Here is an 11,865-nt window from a genome sequence, read left to right as displayed (position 1 = left end):
AATACCCATTTTAACCCCGAAATCCGGTGATGCTATTCTAAAATTTACCAATTAAAATTCATAAAACACATTTAACAGTTTAATTGGGAACAGTTTCTTTGAAAAATTTCAAACGACAACGTTGCTTCAAAATGTAGATAATGTTGAGTTTCCATATCATATACCTTGCAGCTGGCAATGCTGCTTATTGTTCTTGCCTTTCTATGCTCGTTCGCTTTTTCTGTCATTGCTGTTTCCCTCTATTATTATTTTATATTTTTGCCGCTGCTTCACCGCCTTTGGTTTGCAGCCGTTGGTTTTCCATACGATTTTCGCTTGCAGCATTTTCAATTGTGTGGTGCAAGTGGGAAAAATCAGACATTGTAAAGCCAATTAGTTAAGAAATAAGCGGATGTTCGAGTTTTCCCGTTGACGCCGTTGTAGTTGTTTTACCTTTGTGCATCGTTTTTCACGCTTTGATTTTTCACTTCAGTCGATTTCCAAACATTTTTATACATTTGTAAAAATTGAAGTGAGTGAAGTGTTTTATAAATATATACAAACAAAATAAATAAATTGTAAAATCAAGATACACAATTTATTAACGAAAATTCTTAATACAAAAAAAGATAATAATCAAATTTGATGTGTTTTCAATTCTCGTAAAAGTGAAAATTTGAAAAATTGTGCATATATCGCGTGTGTATATGTACATACAAATTTGGAAATGTGTTGAGATTGTGAGGCAAGCAAGAAACGGTGCATAATTGTTGAAAGAAATCTTGTGATAGATATTCTGAATATTTTCTGTGGCAAATAGAAAGTCAAACGTTCTAGCTAAGCAAGAAAATAGCAAAAACAATAAAATTAATGACAAATTGCATATGGGGACTGTGTGGTACTCACTTATGACAGCGTTGGCACTGTTGGCGATGTCGCTTTGAAATGCCACTATACATACAAAATATATAATAATAATTAAAATTAAATTATAATAAAAAGGGGTGTGAACGCACAGTTGGTTGGCTGTGAATTTGTCAGACGGCAGCCGCGAAATCAAGCAGATATTCATCATACAACAGTGGAAGCTCGCCAGGAAGAGGTATGTACCATGAACAGGGAAGTGTTTTACAAATTGCATGCAAATTAGTATTTCGCCTTGGCTACGCCTTGTTATTTATATATATACTTTTTTCTAGCTGTCCTCAAGTTGGGCAAAAGTGTATTGTTAGCAGAGACTTTCCCATGAGCCGATTCTGTCATTGAAAATAAGAAGAATATTCGCTGGCTGTGCATATTTTTTCTTTTACAATTGTTTGAGTTGGGTTATTTGAAAAAGTTAATATTTATATAATTTAATTAAGTTCCATGCATTGCCATGCTTGCTTCCAGGTTCATATAGTTCAAAATGTTCTTGCGACTACTAGATAGATATTGTTCCAAAGTAATTATGATTACACATAAGAATCTTATCTAAGTTACTGAAATTAACATGTTTTAAAGTGCTCACAATCGGCTGATATATACCTACATATCTAAAAATACTTCATTCATATCTACGTAAAGAATTTCGCATTTTGTTGCTGCTGTTGTCGAGTTATAGTACGGCTCGTGGCTTTTATTTAAAGAATGCGAAAAAGTATGTGCTTTTTGCTGTGGAATATGGTTTGTTGCTATGTTTGCTGTGACGTATGTATATGTATGTATGTACATACGTAAATTTAATCTCAGCGCCGGTATAAGATGTGTTGTATGTTTGTATTTTTGCATTCATAATATCGGTTTACGTAAATAAAGTACATACGTACAGAGATGATGAAAGATACCAAATACATTTTTTATATAGCAAAGATATTCCTATACAAGTGACGGTGGCAAAAAAACTATGTTTCATGGCTATGTTTCCTACGGGTGAATAATGCACTAAAATAGTATATTCATATAATCGAGCTTTAGTTAGTTATTTTTGAAAAAAAAATTCTTGTGGGGGAGGGCGAATATTTGTAGGCGTTTCTTGTAGTCCCCAAAAATTTACATATACATTTGTGCAGATTTTTTTGCAATTAATAGAAACGTAAATAATTACTTCCTATCTACATACGTGCATATTGGACGAATGTAGTATGTACACACTCTCAAGCAAATGGAAAATATTTGCTAAATAGCCCACACCACCCACCTATCACTAATAATACATCTGCTTTAATTTTGTTTATCAACAGAAATAAAATTTACATTTGCATTCCATTACAAAGGTTTTAAGAAAATAAATAATCATTAATTTTAGTTCGATATCAACATTTTTAGCTTTATTCTGTTATAAACAGCGACAATGTCGAGTATTTATTTTGGATGGAATACCGACTAATCGCCTAACAACTGCACTGTGTGCAAATCGTAAAATTACTAAAAATATTTTAAACTAAATACATACTTCAATGAGAAGTGTATGTATACATATTTATGTGTGTGTATTCAGGAAATGATCACGAATTTTTAGGGGTTTGTTGGAGTGAAAAGCATTTGGAAAAGCCTTAGCGCCCGCTCCTTTAAATATTCATTACTGATGTTTGCTTACTGTCAAAGTTCTCAATGGCCAGATTTTCAACAATAAATAGCGACGATTTTAGAAGAACTTTTTACTTATTATTTTTTTTTTTTGTAAAACCACCGTTGAAAATGCATTTGCTTGAAAAAATTCGTACTATTACTATACAAAATAAGAAAAAACTTTAATTTCCGTTGCACCGAGCTGTAACAACCTTCACAAAAAAGTTTCCATCAAGAACTTTATCTTGATCAGACAGTTTGTACGGTAGCTACATATGTACATATGTGCTATAGTGGTCCGATATCGGTTCCAACAAATGGACAGCTTCTTAGTAAGAAAAGGAAGTGTGCAAAATTTCGGATAGATAACTTAAAAACTAAGTGTCTAGTTCGCGTATATGCAGATGGATGATTTTCTTATCAATATCTGCACTGAACTTTTGAATGACCAAGTGCAATGGCATTTTTTACATCGTTACTTAACAATTCCATTTTCATAGAATACCTTTAAAAAATATTTGCAATCACTTAAAAAACCAGAGTTTGCTTTAGATTTTTTATTTTGGCTGTAGCCAGATGCAAATTATGCGAAGTAACGTCTAGGGTACTGATAGTGCGCCCAATGACTTGCTTGCCAGCTATTTTTTCTCAAGGTGTGCTGTATTTGCACTTTTTGTTTCCAATATGCTGATACTCTCATTTATTTCAATAACCCTATCAACAATCAAGTCAATGACATTTTAATTATAGGGAAACATATTTTTCGATTATTTTCCAGTAAATTTTGTTTTTGCATTTTTATTAATGATTTATAGTATAAGTTATAATATTAATATAAACTGTAGCAATTTGCAATGTTTTTTGCGATTAACTTAGCCTTGAGCATAATGAATTATCGCATGGAGAAAAAGAGCTTCAATTTGGTGAGTTTCACAGCTGTTCTTCATATCGCAGGTGCATCTGTCATTTCTGCTGCATTAAACTGTTTTTATTTTTGATTTGCTTTGCTTTGCACAGTTTTTGTTAACGTTAGCTATCTGAAACGCTTATAGGCCGGACGATATTTAAATATTTTTTTATACACACTTGACAGCTGCTGCAATCTCCGCTGTCACTTCCGCTACTTTTTTGCTTGTGTTTACTGTTTTATTGACATTGATGTGTTCGTAGACTTAACCATATCATGGCTGAAGCTGGTGTTTTTGTGTGGTAGGGCTACTTTCAACTGTTTTATTGTGCTGATTTTTATTTTTATCCATTCTCATATTTGCTCTCATTTTTACATATATTTCGCAGCAGCTGTTTTATTTTTGTATGTTACTCCAAACACCTTAAGTAATTTTCAAGGATAAAAGGTACTGCCTGTTTCATGTAATAATAGGCCTCGTGTGTATAGAAATTCAGAAAAATGGTTAAACCGTTTTCATAATCGTTTTCCCAAAATGGGTAGTAATAAGCTTTACCAAGATAAGTAGACCGTGTTTTCGTTGTATCAGCAGAAAAATTCCGTACATCGTTTTATGGAATACGTTCTAGTAAGTGAAGCTGTTTTTGTATAGCAACCTCGCATTCGGGCATAATATGGGTATGAGCGGATAGAGAATGTTCTCCAGATTAAGAATACGTCCGCTTTCGGTTAAAGTTGTCGTGAATGACACAATTTTAATCACCAGTAATGCTCCGCTTCAAAAATGGATTGATTTTACTGCAATTCAGCAACAATTCGCAAACGAAACCCAAAAGGTTTTTTTTGTGTTAACTAGTGTGGCACCCATACATCGAGCTTCTTTTTATGTCCAGCCTTATTTAAGTCGTACTATAGCGTATTTTGTGCGCAATCCAAACAGTGCTTATACGACGGTCGAAATCAACGATTTCCATCGATAATTCGGAAACTTTTTAGAGCGTTGTCCATCTATGACATTAAAATTACCGAAACGTTATCGACGAAGCAAAAATTGCGCATTATGGATTTTTACAGTATTAGGTCTCTCAGCACTCAGTGTCCATATTTGATGCGTTTCAAATAATACTGAGTGAAGCAATCCTTGTCTAAAAATGTTTTTTAATAGGAAGTCATTTTGCAGTTGAGATAAAATTCCTCTGCCTCCTACCAAATACCATCCATTTGCAAAAATATGTAGTAATATTGCATTTAGAACTAAATATGTATGTACCTACAATTACTCTAATACAGCAAAAGAAGAAACCTACTGAAAAAAAACAACTACAAAAAGCAAAAGAGAAGTGACATGTTCGCGAAAGTGTTTCTAAATTATTGTTTTGTTGTTTTGACATTTTCATTTTGCATTTTATTTCTTTTATTTGCTTTGTTTTGCTACTCAGAGAATATTCGTTTTGTGACCCACTTAATGACGGCGCTTCGACGTTACCACTACAATGTGGGTCAAAATCATGCCGCTGGAAGCTTCTGTCACTTCAATGCATTACTCACAATCATATGTACATACATACATACATATATTTGTTTTGATGTGAGACCTTTTTCCACGCATTTGCACTATGCAACACTTTGCAACTGCCACAATGTGCCTTTACTGCCGTGCTGCCCTTCACACACATACCCAGTTCCACTTCGCACCGCACCGCACTAAATGTTCCAGTTAGTAAACGCTCGATATTTTGCCGGCCGCCAGCCACTCATTTGTGTAGAACCTAGATGCTTTTTAGTGGTCGACACTTTGACGTGTGCGCACATGCCGTCGCACAATTAACGCTTTTCACTCAATTTCATCGACATACTTTTTATAAGCGAGTGTGTACTTCAGCACTTCCTTTGCCCCCAACATTTCACATTTCCCTTTCAGCCTCTTCAACTGCAATCAGTTTTTGTTGTGTTTGCAAAAAAATACACTTTCGCGTCAATTTGTAGCTGTTTTGTGCTCGGTCAACAAATGACTAGTTGGCCCAGTGCAGCTGCATGCGCTGCTTTGTGTGCGTGTGTGTGTGAGTACTATGCGTAAGTACGCGCTACTTAATGTGCTCGCTGACTGATGGCAGAGTCACGGCAGAGAGTGGAAATCAAAACAAAAGAACGAAAAGTTACTGTGAGGCACAAGTGCTTCACCTAGTACTGGGTGTTTCGATAGGCAAATGTTTATGAAGATACATGTAAGTTATTTCGGATTCGTAGATCCGTCTGTCGGAGTAGACGAATGTGTGAACCGAAAATAATTTAATTGCTGTTAAGAACCGAAACTAAAATTATGGTTTGAAATTAAGACTAATCCTTAGAACTTTGAGTTAAATTTTCACTATGCTGCAGATAGTCCCTGATATTGATATTGATCTTTCGATCATGATTGGTATTCTGTTGATATTTACGGTGCCATCTCGGTGCTTCTTAGGTAGGCCCTTATGACACACTTTTCCTTGTAAATCAGAATTGCTGATCTTATAATAACTTTCATAATAGTTAGTTAGAAGTGAGAGAACTAACTTATGAAGATTCTATTATAAGTACAGCGATGTACACACCGGTATTCAGACTGATTATTATCCTTTTAGAATATATAAGGGGGTACTCTCATGTGAACGCATACATTTTACTACTTTTTAGGAAATTTTTTTTTATGCGACAACAAAATTCAATCATTTTTTTTTTTAAATCAAAGTAGTCCCCGGCAAAAAAAAAGTAGTTCACTAGTCATGGTGATACGGCTGTTCATGTTGTCTGAAATAAAAAAATCGAATGGATTATTATTCAGTAGTTCTGCGGCTATCGTCCCTACCAAATAATGTATAATCAATTTCATTAAAAAAAATGTCGAACTTCAAAAAAAAAAATCACGAAAATCTTTTTTTTTCGTTAAAAATCGTTTAAAAAAATATGAAAATATTTTCGAAAATAAACAATTCTGGTAGGGACGATAACTATAAATGAGTAGAAGAACATATGTAAATTTTAAAGCAATCGGTTGAATACTTTTTTTTTAGGACCATGACAGTTTCAGAATGATTCGAGAAAAATGCAGACTTGTTATGGCGCCTGGTAGACAGTCGCTTACGACATGTCGACGACTATGAGCTGTAACTTATCAAATACTATGAATTTCGGTCTGAATTTTTAACAGCATGTTTTCAATAGGTTTTACTGTCAAAAAAAATCGATTTTTCGAAGTGATCACATGAGAATACCCTCATAATGTCAAGGGTTCTCAAGATATCAGAATAATATATGTAAGTGTCCAAGCTTGAGATAAATACTAAGCAGTTTGACCAAAGCGATCCTTGTCCGAATAAAAATTGTGTCATTTCTGGTAAGGTAGGGCCTGTTGTTGTGGAAATTGTCTGTCTGCCAAGAATCCCAGTATCGCGCTAATCACCTCTTTCTTAACATGGCATGTAAATCCCATTACCTATATATAACACCCCTGTCCCTAAGGTCTGTCACCGTCACCGCAAGATGACAACTTTTTTATATTCCCACCTTTACATTACAAAAAGGGGCCATTTTACCTCTACAATAACTATAGATATAGCCGAGAATTGGAGTTCCATTTCTCAATTACCGGAAGCAAATTGTGCAGTAAGCTCCGAACTAACAGATCAATTGAAAAGTCCCCGGCCTACCATAATAAAACCCATATTTTTGGCAAAATTCGTTTTTTAATCAACATGGTCGACTTGTCCTTTGCTTCAAAATAGGTCTCAGTTTCGGCGATAATCTCTTCATTAGACGAAAAATTCCAGGAAATGGTCGCCACTGACTTCAGATATGGTGCATTGCCTTACCAGAACTCTCTTTTCAACGGTTGATTTCCTTGATGCAGAGTCCAAATAATGTTGATCAACCCAGACCTTGGTCTCAACAGTGTTTTTTCCCTAATAAAAAAAACAATGCTTTATTAACACAGGAAATTCTTTTTGATCCATTTTAGGTAGCTTTATATTCCCCCATTTTAACAACCAAAAAAAAACACAAATTCTTCAGTTCAGGCATGAATAAGACAAAACTTTCAACATCAATATGTACACTAACAAATAACTCGACTTCGGCGTTGTAATTTTGAGGTTATGATTATTTTTTTTTTGCAAAAAACGCTCCCAGCATTTTACACCTAGAATAATGGATTTCATTTTTTTAAAAAATGCGTGTGAATCCAACTAACAGCACTTGCACTTGGCGTTTAGCCACCATTGAGTGTGTTGTTTTGTAAATCACGCGCGCGACGACCCCATTCTTCGTAAGCTATTTACAACTCAACGTCCGCTCATTATCACTAATTAAAGTTGTTGTTTCTATTTTATTTTATTTTTTTCTATCTGTTACAAAAAAAATCTGTTGTAAATTGTATTGTTTCGTTCGAAACGTTTGAAAAAAGCATTCAGTCGCCCTGCCGGTTCTGAAGGTTGGCATTTTGTCGAAAAAACTAACGGTTATTGAACTGGCAGCGTACGAACTTGCCATTCGACACTGAAAACTAAAACATGGTCACAAGTATATACATAAATACGAACATCTGCTTTATTATCTCCATCGAGCCACCCACCCAGCCCCACCGCGACGCATTTTATAAGCCAATTGACCTTGTCTTCTATGGCTGCCTTGCTTTTGTGGGGGGTGGGGTGTAGGAGCCGTACTATGATAAGTGCGACCAATGTCCACAATGACTAATCGTAAATCAATCAGTTGGCGTTGAAAACAGATTTGAGTCCATGTATGTATATATGTATGTACATACATATACATATGTATATGTACATATGTATTTACAAATAAAAACATATTTTTGTAAAAATTTTAAATGTTTTCATTCGCCAAATGTGACCCCTCTCTAAATTACGCATATTTTCATAATATTAGTTTTTTGTGTTTTTTTGTTTTTGTTTTAATTTCATTGGCATTGCATTGAAACATTGTTGATTTCATATCAATTCCATTTGATTTATATAATTAGTGGTAGTCATTGGCCGATGTGCACATGTTTGGCCGAAGAAAACACAAATTAATTGCCTACGTATGTATGTATGTACATATGTATGCTTAATAAATTAAAATTTAATATTTTCAACAATACAATTTATTTCGTTTGTAGATTTTGACATTGAAAATGAAAATTAAAAGATTTTCACAACTCGCGATCGAGCATTCATTCATTCATATATGTACATATAATACTTAAATACATACATATATACATTAATATATGAAAATGTATTAATTTGAACATAAAATTGTGTATATTATTTTTATTAATTTCGTGGCGTCTGTTTTTCGGCTCCACATACAAGCAAACATTTATTTGATATTTAAAAAAATGCTCATCTGGCAACCATGACTAGATCATTGCTTTCGCGTGGCATACTGCATAAACATAGTCAAATATATGTACATATGTATGTCTCCATGTATCTTAATATGCAACTTTGTTTGCTTTAATCCATTTTTTTCGTTTTTGTTTTTGTTTAAATGCCCCGATTTTCCAATAACAGGCGTTTATTGGTTTCGAAAAAAATTTCTCACTCCACAAATTTCCCACATTTACATTGAATTTAGAGATATTATTGTGCCAGCGCTAAAAATTCTTAAGTGATTTTGTAATATACACATCAATATATGTATACACTTGTTTACTTACATACTTTACAATTTTATGTCCAATAAATTTTTAACTTGGCCATTGGGCTTATAACAAAATGTTTATTGTTAAGTATTTGTACATATTTAGCATATATTCACATGAAACGCACTGTAATACACAAGTGTATGTTTATGTGTGTATTTCTTATTGTTTTAAACTATATTTACAGTTATTGTAGAGTTTGTAAATGAAACGGATATTTATCGTACTGTGCAATTGTGCAATATTTGCATTTTTTCCAAAAGTGGAATTTAAATTGTGTAAATTTTTATTATGCTTTGAGTGCTATGTAATGTTATGGTTCGGTATGATATGTAACTTGAAAAATCCTCACAAGTGCTTCAGCCTTTTTTTTTATTAAATGCTTCTTGAACGTTGACTATGGAGAACTTTCCATATTTCTTTTACTTTATTCTAAAAGTTATAGCCCCTTAAATTAATTATATAAGTATAAATTGAATGTTTTTTAAGGGGTTACATGGGTTAACGTGTTTCGAAAAGTCGAACTTTTTATTGTCTTATTAAATTCTACAACACCTCTACAATATTGTCCTCAATTTGTTGATCCGAGTAATAGTTTCGGAGATAAAGCCTTGAGAACTTGTGCGCCCGAGACTAGCTAGGCTAAGTGCGCCGTCTTGGTTGGCCAGATTTCTCCAGAACTGCTCAATCCATCTTCATGATATTTTACACAGGTCTTTGAGATACAATTCTTTAGGACTTGGACAAATGATTTTTTTTTCGATTACAACTATTTGAAAAGAATGTCGTGAAAATTTCACTGAAATTTTAATTTTTTTTGTAAAACTGTTTGCCAAAAATTCAATTTTTTTTCCTTCGTCCAAGTTCTAAGTTAAGGCTTTAACTAAAACATTTATTATTACACTTTATATGATTCTGTAAGGAGTTATCCTCCCAACGCGGGCGCATAGTTTTTGCGAGGGGTCACTGGAAATGGCGTCGCAATGACTGAGTTTAACATATTTTTTTTCCAAAAATTCAAAATTTCTTTGTTAATAGTGTATGTTTATGACAATAAAAAATTCTAATAAATATTTCATTTTTATCTGAGAAAAAAAATGTAGAAAGAAGGCTGTTTTTTACCCGAGGAAACTCATGTAACCCCTTAAATATGCGGTTGTAACCGAACATTTTTTACTCTTGCAACTTGAAAGGGTGAAAGCCAACGGGATACCTTTAGGTGTTGTCAAAACTTTATTTAAAAACAAGTAAAGAAGGGCTAGGTTCGGGTGTAATCGAAAACTTTATACTCTTATAACTTGGAAAAATCAAAGTTCGAGAAATTTTCTTCAGAAAAATTTGAGGATATACTATATATATACTACCCGTATTGACCCGAGTTTACCTATTTTTGCAAGTACCACATAATATTTACATTCCACTTACCAAAAAAATGTTCCCTGGTTTTCATTAACGTGCCTGACATCATGTGGCATTGGAGTAAAGTCAGCCAGATGTTTGAAAATTTTGATATAAGTTATATAAGGATTAGATCAAGTTTTCGCCCAATTTTATTTTAAGCGCTACTTGCACTGAGTAATACATGCTCTTTCATTTTCATTGAGGTTACTCACATATTGGCCGATATCATATTTTATGTGAATGTACATATGTATATAAAAAGATAGTTATATATATGTTGTGAAGGTTTGTCTGTATGTCATTTGAAGAATCGTAAGTTATGCATCTGATCATGTGATGATCTTTAGCAAAGTTGTAGTGCATGAGCCAAAGAAGGGTTTTGAGTTAGTACGACCAATTTTCAACAGATGAACAAAATGAATAAATTGAATTGCCTTTCCTCCAAATTTGGATTAACAATTTCTGTTGGCGGTGTAGCAATGCGCTTGGGATGCCGGCTTTGGTTAAGTAACTGTTCACAAGAAAGGAGGTGTGAGCCGGAGCGTTGTCGTGGTGCAACTTCCAATCGCTTGCGATGTCTTGATGATGTGGATCCAATTGACCCTTCATTTTAGTCTCTTGAAAACTTTCACGTTAAACTTGGCGTTGACGGTTTGTCTCGGAGGAGCAAATTAATGGTGGACGATGCCTTTGATGTCAAAAAAGACAATGATCATCGTTTTCGCTTTGGATTTGCCCATTCATTATCGACCTCTTCCCGGCCCTTTAAAGAGGCCTGGTGTCACCGAAACAAACCACTTCTTGCTAAAACAACATCTGCATAAGCCTGCTTGATATATCAAACGTCTGTGTCGCAGATTTACCGAGTTTCACGTAAAATTTAATCGCGTACGTCTGCGCGTCTCCATGTGCTCGGAGACAACTGACGCAAGTACAGTCGCGGCGGAAGAAAATCAGTCCTATTACTTTCCGGAAAAACCCTGTATGTTATTGACTGGTTTGAAGAATTTTCGGTCGTAAGGTGGCATAACTTAAAGGAATAATTTCTGGAACATTTTATTCAGATGCCTTAGTTAGCTCTTTATTTCTATAATTCTGAAGTCAAAGACTCTGATATATGGACTCAAAATTATGATATACAAAAAGGAGGCAAATATAAAGTTTCGCAACAAATTTCATTGTCCAGCCCAGTAGTTCCTGAGATATTGGATTTCACTTAAAAATGCGCGATATTAGTCCCTTTGCCTAATTTTAGCATCGCTTTTGATGTTTCCTGTAATATGAGAATAATTGCGTACCTTGCGATGCAAATCAGTAAACTAGTAATCCAGTAAATTGTCGTTCTAAT

At 34.1% G+C, this 11,865-nt stretch overlaps 1 protein-coding gene across 2 annotated transcripts in view; it reads left to right on the top strand.

Moving 5' to 3' along the window:
• The first annotated feature begins 297 nt into the window (after positions 1–297).
• LOC120770875 (ras-specific guanine nucleotide-releasing factor RalGPS1) overlaps positions 298–11,865 on the top strand; it is a 45,254-nt gene continuing 33,686 nt past the window's right edge. For both annotated transcript variants that reach the window (XM_040098508.1, XM_040098510.1), the window contains exon 1: positions 298–1,081. The gene's annotated coding sequence lies outside the window, so the exon portion shown is untranslated. The remainder of the gene's footprint in view (positions 1,082–11,865) is intronic.

Source organism: Bactrocera tryoni, chromosome 3, assembly GCF_016617805.1.
Source record: "Bactrocera tryoni isolate S06 chromosome 3, CSIRO_BtryS06_freeze2, whole genome shotgun sequence".
Taxonomy (NCBI): Eukaryota; Metazoa; Arthropoda; class Insecta; order Diptera; family Tephritidae; genus Bactrocera; species Bactrocera tryoni.
Note: the sequence above shows the minus strand (reverse complement) of the source record. Positions and strands in the feature narration are given on the sequence as shown.